The 13,715-nt window shown below is 32.4% G+C and overlaps 1 long non-coding RNA gene across 1 annotated transcript; it reads left to right on the top strand.

Annotated features, from left to right (window-relative positions):
• The first annotated feature begins 10,611 nt into the window (after window positions 1-10,611).
• Window positions 10,612-12,774, top strand: LOC141702926 (uncharacterized). The gene is made up of 4 exons (XR_012567299.1): window positions 10,612-11,160; window positions 11,376-11,502; window positions 11,978-12,607; window positions 12,693-12,774. It is a non-coding gene; the product is annotated as an uncharacterized LOC141702926 (long non-coding RNA).
• The last annotated feature ends 941 nt before the right edge of the window (window positions 12,775-13,715 follow it).

Genomic DNA, 13,715 nt, shown 5'->3' with positions numbered 1-13,715 from the left:
GCTAACCAAACCCCGACCCCTGCTCCGTCTGGTTCGAAGCGTCGTCGTATGGCCACAGTCGTCTCCGAAGCATCTAGTGAAGCATCTCCTAATTCTTCCGAACGCCATGCAAAGGAAAGCACTACTAAGGCATGGAACAAGTCCATTCTAAAAGAAAGGTTGTGTGATACTGATCTTCTCTCCAAGATTGGCGTATCATCGTTGTTTGAAGCTGTTGGGTGTGCTGGGTTATTATCGCCGTCAGATGTAATCTATCCAGATTTGGTGAAGGAGTTCTATGCGAATTTTTCGATTTTGGCCGACAATATTGTGTTCTCTTCGGTGAAAGGTAGTCCAGTTTGTTTTAAGGCGGATTTGCTGGCCAGGCTCACAGGCGTATCCGATCAAGGTCCCTGCCCGTTTACCACTCATCAGGCGTTTGACGAGATTCCTGGATTGCAATATGAGGAACAACTCAAAGCTATTCTCGGTGACAACTTTGTTTCTGTGTCTGTCAAACCATTGGTAACTAATTTAACTCCTATGTGCTTATTATTGTTTAAATTGTTTCACTCGAATGTTTTGCCTCGTAAATCTGGTCGTGATAGAGTAACATTTCAGGATTCTATTCTTCTGTCAGTGTTTGTTAAGAAAACCCCTTGTAATTTGGCTTCATTGATTATTTCCAACATGAATCATTGTGCTAAACATGAATCCATGCATCTTCCATACCCTGCTTTGTTAACAAAGATTTTTCAGTATTTTCGTGTTCCTTTTGAGACTGCTAAATCAGAAAGTTTGAATGTTGTTTTTGACTTGTCTGTGTTAACTGCGAATGGTCTCGTAGTTACTGAATCAAATGATTTGTTGTTTGATGATGCTTCTAGGAATGTTGGTGGTATTCCTAAGTCTCCTAATTATGCCTCAGACCCCTTTGATCAGCCTACCAATACTCTTCTTAATTCTCTGTTGATCAAATTAAATGAAAATTCTGTTGCTTTGGCTAATCTTAATCAGCATTTTGCTTCTGTCAAAACTCTTGGATCACTAACTTCTGAAGTTAGTATTCTAAATGCTTCTTTTGAGTTGTTTAGGAAGTATGTTTGTTCATCTTTGGATGATATCAATGCTAAACTCTCTGTATTGCATACTTCTGATGTCAAGTTGTCTAAGACCATAGATTTTAAGTTTGGGACTCTGCAAGAAGGGATGGTTTCCTCTGCTAAGGCATGGGAAAAGGAATTTGTTAAATTGTTTTTTAAGCTTGGGTCAGAGACTAAGTTTTTATCTCAGCAGTTGTCAGCCATGCAAGACAAGAGCAAGATGTATTGGCACAAGAAAAGAGACTGGATTGGAGATTGTACTTTAGAAGAAATCACTGCTCCTCTGCCACTCCCTGCCATTCCTCCACCTTCAGTTTTTGGTATGACCAGAGAAGAATACAAGGCTAAGATATTTGAATGGCTTCGTGAACGGGACGGGAAGGCACCAGCTCAGGAAGCTTTTGACAAGCTATTTTCAGAGTACGGCTCAGCTCCGGTGTTTCCTTCATCCCAGAACAAGGCTTCTGGTTCAGGAAAAGGCAAAGGCAAAGGCAAAGCTCCAGTTCATGTTGATGACGATTCTGATTGAAGGACCCTTTTATGATGAAGGGGGAGAAATTATGAGATGTTTTTAAGATGTTTGATTGATATTTTTAGACGATGATGGGTTTATGGGTTTATTTGGTTAAGAGTTTATTTGGTTAAGACTATGTTTTGTGGATGATTTTGTGATGTTGGTTTATGTTTTTGATGAATGTTTTTGGATGACTTTGTGATTAACTGATATTCTGGATTTGTTAGATAACTATTGCAACTGGACATCCTGGTTTAGGGATGGGTTGTTATGTTTTAAGTATTTATTGATTGAGACTGTTTCTTTTATGCATATTGATCTCGTGTCTCATTCAGTCTTTAGTTGTCTCATTATCATATTGATTGCATGTATTATAAACTGCAATATATTCTGTTGAATCTAACTCTGTTTTACAGGCCTTTAGTGTTTTTGATAGGGGGAGCATTTATGCTTTCTTTGTCATCATCATAAAAGGGGGAGAATGTTAATTCAAGTGTTTATGATGATATTCAGATTGCAACATAACAGCAGTTTAGAGTCCAGAGATTGCAGTGTTTCAGATTTTCCAGGTGGCTATTTCTCAGGATTAGGTTTGTTAGGGTTTTGTGTAAATCTTGTTTATCTGGATAAACCTTATCTCAAACAAACTCACCACCTTATCTTATAAATCAAGTTTAAATCTCTCAAGCCTTATCTCTTTACTTGATTTATCTCTTTTTCAAACGTACTAACAGATTAGTTTCAAAGATTCATTCAAATATTTTCAAACAAACTTATCTTCCAATCTTATCTTGTGTTTGAAAATAAATCTGTTAGAACTTTGCTTATAAATACAACTCTTCATTTCAGATTTGAAGCTAACACTTTCACGAGAATCTTTCATCATCTGAAATCATTTTCTTGTTTCATACCCGAGATATTCATATCCAGAAAAACAAGAAACCTAGTTTGAGTTGTAATCAATTTGTTTATTCTTATACTTGTGTATTCATATCAACTTTGTGCCGGGTTGTGGCAAGCTTGATTTCAAAGTATAGCAAGGTAGCTAGAAGGCTAAGGAATAGCAGTGGGCTAGGTAGCAAGGTAGCTTGGGAAAGGGTTTCTTTCAGGTGCTATATTTGTAATCAAGGAAAAGATTGTAAGTTCTTTTATTAAAGTTGATATAATACATTCTCTATGCTAGTTGGCATGGGGACTTGGATGTAGGCCATAGACTAGGTGTAGGGGCCGAACCAAGTGAAAACTTCTGGTGTTTTTACTTTTCAGTTTTTCAGCATTCTGCATTTTATTTCTGTTGTTTATTTTCTGCAGTGTAATTGAGACTGTCTCATACCCTGTCTCATTTGTAAAGGGACTGTCCCATTTGCATAAGAGACTGTCCCATTTGCCTTGACAGTTAGAATATTATTTTATCTATCGAGCCATCGAATTTCAAATATTATAAAAGGTGGGCTGTAAATGAAAAGTCAAGAGAGAAAGCATTAGCGAGATAAAAAATAAGAAACTTCAGAAACTCGAAACTCGAGAAAAAACATTGTTAGCGAGAACACCAAAGCTTTTTTATGGAAGCTTGGTAGCAGATTTTTGAATAAAGATGATTATTAAAATGGACTTATATTTATGGATATTCTATGCCACGAGAAGCATATACGAAAACAAAGGTATTTGAGTAACTATAAGGTGAGGCTGAGGTGGCTTTAGAAAGGCTTCATGATTACGCAGAGAATAAGCTGCAAAAATACTTTAGGGATGAGGCTAGCTCAGAAGAATTTAATAAAAAAAATCGTTAGGAAATTATAAATTTAACTAAGGTAACTGGAAGATATTTTTAGAACTTTATCGAGAAGGATTAGAAAATGGGTCATCTGAAGTTGAGGTTACTCCAGTGAAAGAAAAGCATGTCCAATTGACAGATGCCTAGAGGTGTCAATACTGTACTGCCCTAAATGATTGTGACCATAACATGTGCTAAAGGTGCTTGGTGCGTAAAGGGGGCTAAAAGAGAGACACCATTCAAGAATTTCTAGGTAAGAGCTTCTTTAAGGCACCAAAATAAAAAAATTTCATATTTTTCAACTCAACTTAATTTAAGAGATTTAGTAAGTAGTTGCTACTGCTTTGTTTGCAAGTGAACTGGTTTTGTTTTTACCTTAAATTTTCATATTATTTAGATTTTGTTTTCCTTATGTTAGACAATTCCTATATTTTAATGTTTGTTTGATTGCAATGTTGTCAAGTTATATTTTTTAGTATCAAAAGTAAAACTCATTACCTGTAGTCCACGATTCCATGTCAAATGAAAATTTATAAAACCCCTTACACACATATTAGCAGATTAGAATGGAGATTAGATGATTTTTCAAAGACCTCTTCATCAAATCGATTGTAACAAAAGTACTTAATAGCTACATTAACAAAATTAGCTAAGTATGATAAATCATCAATTAAATATTTGAATTTGATATAATGATATATCACCAGTACCCCACTATTATATTCACCAATGAATATAAACATACATAATTAAAATTGATAAAAAGACAAATAAAAATTATGGTAAAAAGACTTTGCAATCTCATCTCACATATGGTTAAGAATCAGATCAGCTCAAGTTTCCAAATTATTGAAACACTCATTGCATTCACAAATCCTCAATAATATAACTAACCAATAATATAAAAGAAAATTGTATCACTAATTTTCTTCAATTAATATGCATTTCTATTTCTGTGAATACAACGATTAAAAAACAAAATCTATATAATCTAAGGATTGTTCATGAAACATCATCATCTTAAAAAAATTAATTTCAATATAATGATGTAACAAGAACATCCTCAAATTATATGGATTTGTTAAACTATAACATATATTTGTTAACAAATTTAAATATTTTTACACTATCATTATACGAGGGTCTTCTTACTATCATTCTATACAAGAATACATAAAAAATAACACTCTATGATTTGTAATTTGTGTATCAGGAACATAGATTGTGTACGTATTTATAGTAGAATACAGGGATATGAAAAAAATAAGTCAATAACATTACCATTGATTTCAAAGTATAACTTATGTTTACAGGTGGAAAACATCTAGGAAATACAAATTTCATAAATACTCATTTAATTTGTGAAATCCGAATAGAGCTGGAAAAAATAAAGTACAATTTTTTACATATTTTTATATATAATATAGTTGGACTTTTTTGTTATGACAATAATATGAAAGACACATTTTTTATTAAATAATATTCAATTTTAATTGATGAGAGGTATTTATATATTTAAAAATAAACTATTTGAATATAATCCACAATATACTTATTTTTTAATGTTATGTACAATGTAACTTAACAACAATATAAAACAAACATTTTTAAATATTATGCAATTTTGGATAGTAAGAGATAGTATATCCAAAAATAAATTATTTTAGTAGTAAGGGGCACATTTTTTTAACAAAAACGAGAAGGAGAAAATATTAAATAAGTAGTAATATATGAATATGTATATTTATTGATAACATATTTTTAAAGTGAAACAATAATTTTTAGATTATTAAGATATATGCATACTCATGATTTGTTTGTGGTTCACCAAAAGGACATATGGGCTTTTTTGAAACTGGGTAATGGAAGGGTAAATGACTAATTGTTAATTGGCTCAATACAATATTATTTTAATCTCTTTAAAAATAAATTGAATAGTCCTCTAAGTTTGCAAAGTTGTTTAACTAAAACTTGAATATCTTTTTTTCACAAACAAAATGAAGAATTCATTAGAACATTGAACGCGAGGCGTGACAAACCCCGAACTGTCAAGTACAGCCTGATTGTGAAATAAAAAATGAGCTAACCAAATAGCTGTTTTATTTTCAGATTGTTTAACCCATAGAATATTCAAATTCTTTAATCTAAAAAGTATTACAATGACATCTCGAGTAATCCAACCTACATCAATTCTGAAATTAGTACTAATAGTTGACCTTCACATAAGTATTATCCGTAACCCAATGTTCTCAACTATCAATTGATATTAGAGCAACAAAAGCCCCTAAAATATGAACACTTTTTTGTTGTGAAAGGTGAGCTTTTGCGATATCCACCACCGTCTCAGATCTGATACAAGCCTTACGGATATAAAAAAATATCATATAAATCCTTTTCAGATCGGCCGAAACCAGCAACAAAAGATAAAATAACATCATAACATAAACCACTAACATCCCAAAAAGATGGGCACAACTAACAACCTTGATAAGAAGGTACTCGACAAGATCTCACCCGAAAACAATTAGATCTTTATTTTATTGAGAAAATAATAGATAAATAAAGAGGAGATGGGAGAGCGAAGGGGGGCTTGATCGATTGATGGATGAAGGTTGAAGAATGGAGAAGTGGTGGCTAGAACTCTAGTTTCGGGGGTCGACTCTCAAAACCCTAATCTTATTTTGCCTAAAAGTATTATGGGTGTAAACTTGAATATCTTTTCATTCTCAATAAATTAAGATTTGAATGTTATTTAATCATATATTTATGAACGTAAAGCCACAAAATTTAGCCGCATCAAGTCACTAATGCCAAATTTTTCACAGAAGTTGTAGACATATGCATCGAATAAATGGATGCTCTCTAACATTTTGAAGGATTAATCAATCAATTATATTATAACTATTTACTTGTCAAGCTTCTTTAGCTTCTTTACAAGCTATATTTTAGGAATCATTGCCAATTTGCCATTATTTACTTTAATGATTATCCTGATGAAGCCTTTCATTATTTCTTCTAATAGCTTTTTTATACAACTTAACACATAATTAATATATTATATATTTTACTAATTAGAAAATAAAATAAATATATCTGTGTATTATTGTATGGCCAAGTCTTTTAATGGTGATATATACAGGGAAATGGTGATAACTTATGTAAGATTTTATGATGGCATTGTTGTTTAATGATGGAAACCTTTTTGTGATTGTCCAGAGAATACACAAATCAATAATGATACACCTCTAGTCTTCAAAACATGTTGGATGCATCTATCATCGAAATCAAAGAACACGATCTTTTGATGTTTGTAGGTACAGTTGGAGCATGCTACTGAGTACTTATAAGCGTCCTTGCAAGCACGAGTTTTGTTGGATGTGCCTAGGACCATGGAATGCACATGATCATAAGGTGTGTAATGGTCATTAGGAGACTGTGAGGAGAGGATAATGTGCAGTTGTTAGGCTTAGAGCATCAGCTCATGAATACATCAAGAGATATGCCCATTATTATGGAAGGTCGGCTGTAAATGAAAAGTCAAGAGAGAAAGCATTAGCAGATCTTAGCGAGATATAAAATAAGAAACTTCAGAAACTCGAGAAAAAATATTGTCAGCGAGAACACCTAAGCTTCGTTACGGAATCTTGGGAGCAAATTTTTGAATAAAGGCGAGTGTTAAAATGGACTTATATTTATGGATATTTTATGCCACCAGAAGCATATACAAAAACAAAACTATTTGAGTAACCACAAGGTGAGGCTTAGGTGCCTTTAGAAAGGCTTCATGATTACGCAGAGAATAAGCTGCAAAAAATACTTTAGGGATGAGGCTAGCTTAGAAGAATTTAAGAAAAAAAATAGTAAGGAGATTAAAAATTTAACTAAGGTAACTGGAAGATATTTTTCAAACATTCTCAAAAGATTAGAAAATGGGCTATCTGAAGTTGATGTTACTCTAGTGAAACAAAAGCATGTCCAATTGACAAATGCATGACAATGTCAATACCGTACTACCCTATATGATTATGACCATAACATCTGCTAAGGGTGCTTGGTGCGTCAAGGGGGTTAAAACAGAGACAACATTCAAAAACTTTGAGGTAAGAGTTTCTTTAAGTGATTTAGTAAGTAGTTGCTATAGCTTTGTTTCCAAGTGAACTGGTTTTGTTTTTACCTTAAATATTCATATTACTTAGATTTTGCTTTACTTATGTTAGACAATTCCTATATTTTGATGTTTGTTTGATTGGAATATGAATGTAGTAGAATTTCTATGAAGTAATTTTAAGTCTTCTACATCTCATATGAAAGTGGAAAACTACATATAGACTTATAATATTATGTGATAAGCTGGGCAATAAAAAACAAATTAAAATAGTCAGGAAAATGGGGATTTCTGAGAATCGAACTCGGAACCTCTCACTCCCTAAGCGAGAATCATACAACTAGACCAAATGTCATCATGGGTGCAAACCAAAAAATAGTTTAGAACATCTCGATCACCCCCAAAAGCGGAACAAGTAACACAAAAAGATTAATCGAAAGAGTTTATGTCGGAGAGCATTAATTTTGTAGCAAACAATATTAATTTGGCCGCAAACACTTTTCTAGTTGCCTTTCCTTTTTAGACGATTATTGGACAAACTATTTTGAAGTATTCATTATGGTTTCTCTTGTAATTCACTAGAACTGTACTTACCTCATACCTCTTTGTTTCTAACCATTGGCTGTGGCCTGGGGTCAAGCATATTGGGATCGAAAATATTATTGTAAATTATAATTGAATATCGACATTAAGAAATTGATTTTTGATGAGGAGGCGAAGAGCTGCAAACGTCCATCACATCTCGAACCACAAATGCATTAAACTACCAATCCACTTCGAACACGTTCATTTAGTATAAACAGGAACATCCTCAGACTATAGATGTCCAATTTCTTGCTCACAACCCTGCTTACAACCCTGCTCACAATTCAAATTATTATACATGTAAATGGTGACATACCATTATTACATATTTGTAAAGTCTTAAATGAAATCCATCAATTTCGTATTCTTTTTTATTATTAAATTTCATATCGAAACTCGTTAGAAAATGTAGACATAATTCAAAGCAGAAAGGAACATAGGAAAAAACAGAAAGGAATATATGGGATGCTGTTAAACAAAGTGAAGAATCTATAAACATAATGTTATACAATTTATGCATTCAGTCACATATATGTGCTTCTTTGATGTTTCAACCAATTTTTTTAGAGAATATTGTACACGCACCATAAGTATAAATTGATCTTGTTGCTTCCATGGATTACACTAAAGGCTAGATCAAGAGTGAACTCATGTAGTTTATGCAGAATGCTTGCCCATTAGTTCCATCACAACACTTAATAGATACATTAACAAAATTAGCTAATTATTTTTCTACCATTGATACACATTTATATTAGAAACTAAAGTATTATAAATCATCACTTAAATATTTGAATTTTGATATAGTGATGTATCACGTGTACCCCACTATTATATTCACCAATGAATATAAACATACATGATTAAATTTGATAAACACAAAAATAAAAATTATGGTAAAAAGGCTTTGCAATCCCATCTCCCATTTGGTTAAGGATAGATTAGCTCAAGTTTCCAAATTATTGAAACAACTCATTACATTCAAAAATCCTCAATAATTTAACTAACCAATAATATAAAAGAAAATTGTATCACTAATTTTCTTCAATTAATATGCATTTCTGTTTCTCTAAAAAACAAAATATATATAATCTAAGGATTGTTCATGAAACATCATCATCTTAAAAAAATTAATTTCAATATAAAGATGTACCATGAACATCCTCAAATCATTTGGATTTGATAAACTATAACACATTTTTGATAATAAATTTAAATATTTTTACACTATCATTATATGAGAGGTCTTCTTACTATCATTCTATACAAGAATACATACACTCTATTGTTTGTAATTTGGTTATGAGGAACGTAGATTGTGTACCTATTTATAATAGAATAGAGGGTATAAAAAAATGTAACTTAACAACAATATAAAAAAAACATTTTTAAATATTATGCAATTTTGGATAGTAAGAGATAATATATCCAAAAATAAATTATTTTAGTAGTAAGGGGCACATTTTTTTTACAAAAACAATAAGGACAAAATATTAAATAAGTAGTAATATATGAGTATGCATATTTATCGATAATATATTTTTAAAGTGAAACAATGATTTTTAGATTATTAAGATATATGCATACTCATGATTTGTTGGTGGTTCACCAAAAAGACATATGGGCTTTTTTGAAACTGGGTAATGGAAGGGTAAATGACTAATTGTTAATTGGCTCAATATAATATTATTTTAATCTCTTTAGAAATAAATTGAATAGTCCTCTAAGTTTGCAAAGTTGTTTAACTAAAACTTGAATATCTTTTTTTCACAAAAAAATGAAGAATTCAATAAAATATTGAACCCCAGCCGTGACAAACCCCTAACTGTCAACTATAGCCTGATTGTGAAACAAAAAACCAGCTAACCAAATAGTTGTTGTGTTTTCAGATTGTTTAACGTATAGAATATTCAAATTCTTTAATATAAAAAGTATTGCAATGACATCTCGAGTAATCCAACCTACATCAATTCTGAAATTATTAGTAAGAGTTGACCTTCACATAAGCATTATCTATAGCCCAATATTCTGAACTATCAATTGATATTAGAGCAACAAAAGCCCCTAAAATATGAACACTTTTTATTGTTGTGAAAGGTGAGCTTTTGCAATATCCACCACCGTCTCACATCTGATACAAGCCTTACGCATCTCAAAAAGTATCATATAAATCCTTTTTGGAGCGGCCGAAACCAGAAACAAAAGACAAAATAATATCATAACATAAAACACTAACACTACTAGAAATAGTGCATACGACATCGGTACTTAGAAATCGGCACGTAATGCACCCGGTGTTAAAAGAGTTTTTAACATCAGTTTGTAATTAAGCGATGTTTATAAGGATTTTGACATCGGTTTCTTCTAACAACCGTTATCTATGTTCAAATATTAGAAATGCCAAATAAATGTTTTTAACTTTGACATCGGTTGTTTTTAAAAATTGTTGTCTATAACCGATTCCAAAAAATAAAATTTAAGTTATCATTTTCCCCCGTTTCAGTATACAATTTCCCCCCCTTTAACTAAAAATTTTCCCCCTTCAACTCATTTTTCATTTCCCCCCTTTTAGAATATCTCCCCCTTTGCCCCCTTTACTCATACCCGACTCTCTCTCTCTTTCATCTCAAATCTACCATTGCAGTTTCTCTCACAACCTCAACTCAATCTTAAACACCATGACTGTTTCTCTCAAGCCTCGACTTCATCTCCCTCATCTCACATCTCTTTCTCTCCTCCCTCCCTCCCATAAACCCTCTAATTAAGCTCCAAATCGAGCTCTCTCTTCACTTTTTCTCTGTATTATCTCTTACCAACTATTTCTCTTTTTTCTTTCATCTCTCTCAGCGTCCCACTCTCCCTCTCCCATCTCCCTATCAACACATCTTAAACCCTAATTTACCCCATTCTAACAATTTAGTACTCACAGTTTCACAAATTTAAAACAATAACCCTAATTAAACACGAGCCCAACTCAAAATTGGTTCCATTCATGCTAATTATCTTGAAATAATTTTTTTGGTTCGATTTGTATGAAATTCATTGGTGGAAGGTTCGATTTGGGCCTTGGTGAAAGCGATTGAGGATATTTTGATGAAAGGTATCAATTTTCTCAAGTTTTTGGTTTTTTAGAGTATTAATCTTTCATTCTTTTAATATATATCTTTCAGGTCTCATCTCCAGCATCCAAACTATTAGCTAATATTCGAGATGCAAATCAGGGATGGTATCAGATCAGAGTGCTCTTTTTGTTTTGGTTTTTCTAGTCCTTTTATCAATTTTACAGTCTATCCCCTTACCTTTATATGTTACCAGGAGTGACGGGAATAGTATGGGACGTTCTATGGATGTCAGCTCCCTGCCCCTAACAAATGAGAAAAGTGAGGGTACTATTGCTTTGATAAAATCAGGCGGTGAGAAGGTCAAGATAACCCCTATTTTGGTATGCTTATCATTTACTAAGTAGAGTTTATTGTTTATTTAAGTATGCTTTAGAATTCAGACTAGTGTTATTCATCATCTGCACTTTTTTGCTCTAGGACCACTTTAACACCACTGCATTTTGGTGGGCTTTAAATTGCAAAAAGATGGATGACTTTTGAGGTATAACAAATAGGACATTTTGGTTTTTAGCATTGACAATAGTTGTCTTTCTCATGAATCCATGATATTTAGCCTTATTGATTGTTGCTTAATTTTTTTGCCACTAGAATGCGTCGTACTAATTTTTATTATACGCTTCTCCTAATTAATTTTTATAAACTTATTGTGATTTTTTCATATCAAAACTGTTAAGTTAGATGCATGAAGTTCTCTTGCAAGTATGACATGCATCAGTACGTGTTGTATACTTCTTGATTTTTCTTGCAACAGTTAATATTCATTAAGATGCATATTGGTCTGTTTCTCGTGACAAGGCATGGAGATGTATCCTCGCATTGGCAAAAACTTTGATATTCGAGCTTTTACCAACTGTAGATTTGGGATGATGTCTTGGGAGGTTCTTGCTTTTACGTATTGCATAAAACAGGCGTGTTCTAGAAGGCGATTCCAACTTCTAAAAATATCTGTAGCACAATGTATATGAGACCTTACATGCGAAAGCATGTTAATTCTATATACATATGATTAGTTGTGCACCACCTAAGCATCTTACTATCTTTACTCACATGATAAACCTGACAATTACCGTCCTATAAAAGTTACAATTCTTGGGAGTGTATATATACTCGTATAAGCTCCTAGATTTTTTTGTCAATCTCATGCAAGGGAATAACTGTCCATAGTTAGTCTCTAAAAATTCTAGTAGCTAGATCTTTTTCAGTTAGTAACAAGATTGAGTAAGATCTCTTTCCAGAGAAAAAATGCTTTGTATCCAGAGATTGTTAAAACTAAGGACTCAGAAGTTATAAGGAATACTACCATTGTGTTGAATACTTCTGATCTATTTTTTTTTCTTTTAGATCTTTGCAGGTGCATTTCTTGAAAATTACGAACCCCTAAGTGGTTTTTACTTCGAAGTCGATGATGATTCTCCCGTAGTCCAGGTAAATTCTTTGGAGACAGAATTTTCATAGGCTTTTAAGTTTTGCTTGAATTTTCAAGGATGTAACAACTACTTTTAAATTGAAGGAAAACATGGGTTTGTTTGACTACAACTTCCAAGATTGTGTTAATGGTTTTGTAGCTGCTGCCTTAGCACAGGTAACCTGAGTCTAATTACTTGACTCTCAACAACATTAATTTGGCAGCAAATATTTTTCTAGGTGTCTTTCCTTTTTAGAGGATTATTGGACAAACTATTTTGAAGTATTCATTATGGTTTCTCTTGTAATTAAATAGAACTGTAATTACATCATACCACTTTGTTTCTAACCGTTGGCTGTGACCCGGGGGTCAAGCGTATTAGGATCTAAAATATTATTATAAATTACAATTGAATATAGACATTAAGAAATTGATTTTTGACGAGGAGGCGAAGAACTGCAAACTTCCATCACATCTCGAACTACAAATGGATTAAGCTACCAATCCACTTCGAACACGTTCATTTAATACAAACAGAAACATCCTCAGACTATAGATGTCCAATTTCCTGCTCACAATTCAAATTATTATATTGTAAATGATGACATACCATTATCACATATTTTTAAAGTCTTAAATGAAACACATCAATTTCGTATTTGTTTTTATTATTAAATTTCATGTCCAGACTCGTTAGAAAATGCAAAACATAATTCAAAGCAGAAAGGAACATAGGAAAAACAGAAAGGAATATACGGGATGCTGTTAAACAAAGTGAAGAATCTATAAACATAATGTTATACAATTTATGCATTTAGTCACATATATGTGCTTCTTTGATGTTTCAACCAATTTTTTAGGAGAATATTGTACACGAACCATAAGTATAAATTGATATTGGTTGCTTCTATGTATTACACTAAAGGTTAGAGCAAGAGTGAACCGGTGTAGTTTATGCAGACTACTTCTCCATTAGTTCCGTCACAACACTTGAAAATCAATCCCAATGTCCCTTTGAGTTACCTCCTCTATTCATTGTATCATTATTCATTTTACTAAGAGATGACCATCAAATGAATTTAATTAAACTGAATTTCTAAATTAGAAGTCATTATATTTATAGAGTTT

The sequence above is a fragment of the Apium graveolens genome, unplaced genomic scaffold (assembly GCF_009905375.1).
Source record: "Apium graveolens cultivar Ventura unplaced genomic scaffold, ASM990537v1 ctg5896, whole genome shotgun sequence".
NCBI classification, from domain to species: domain Eukaryota; kingdom Viridiplantae; phylum Streptophyta; class Magnoliopsida; order Apiales; family Apiaceae; genus Apium; species Apium graveolens.
The sequence above is the reverse complement of the archived record's forward strand: the minus strand, read 5'-3'. Positions and strand labels throughout refer to the sequence as shown.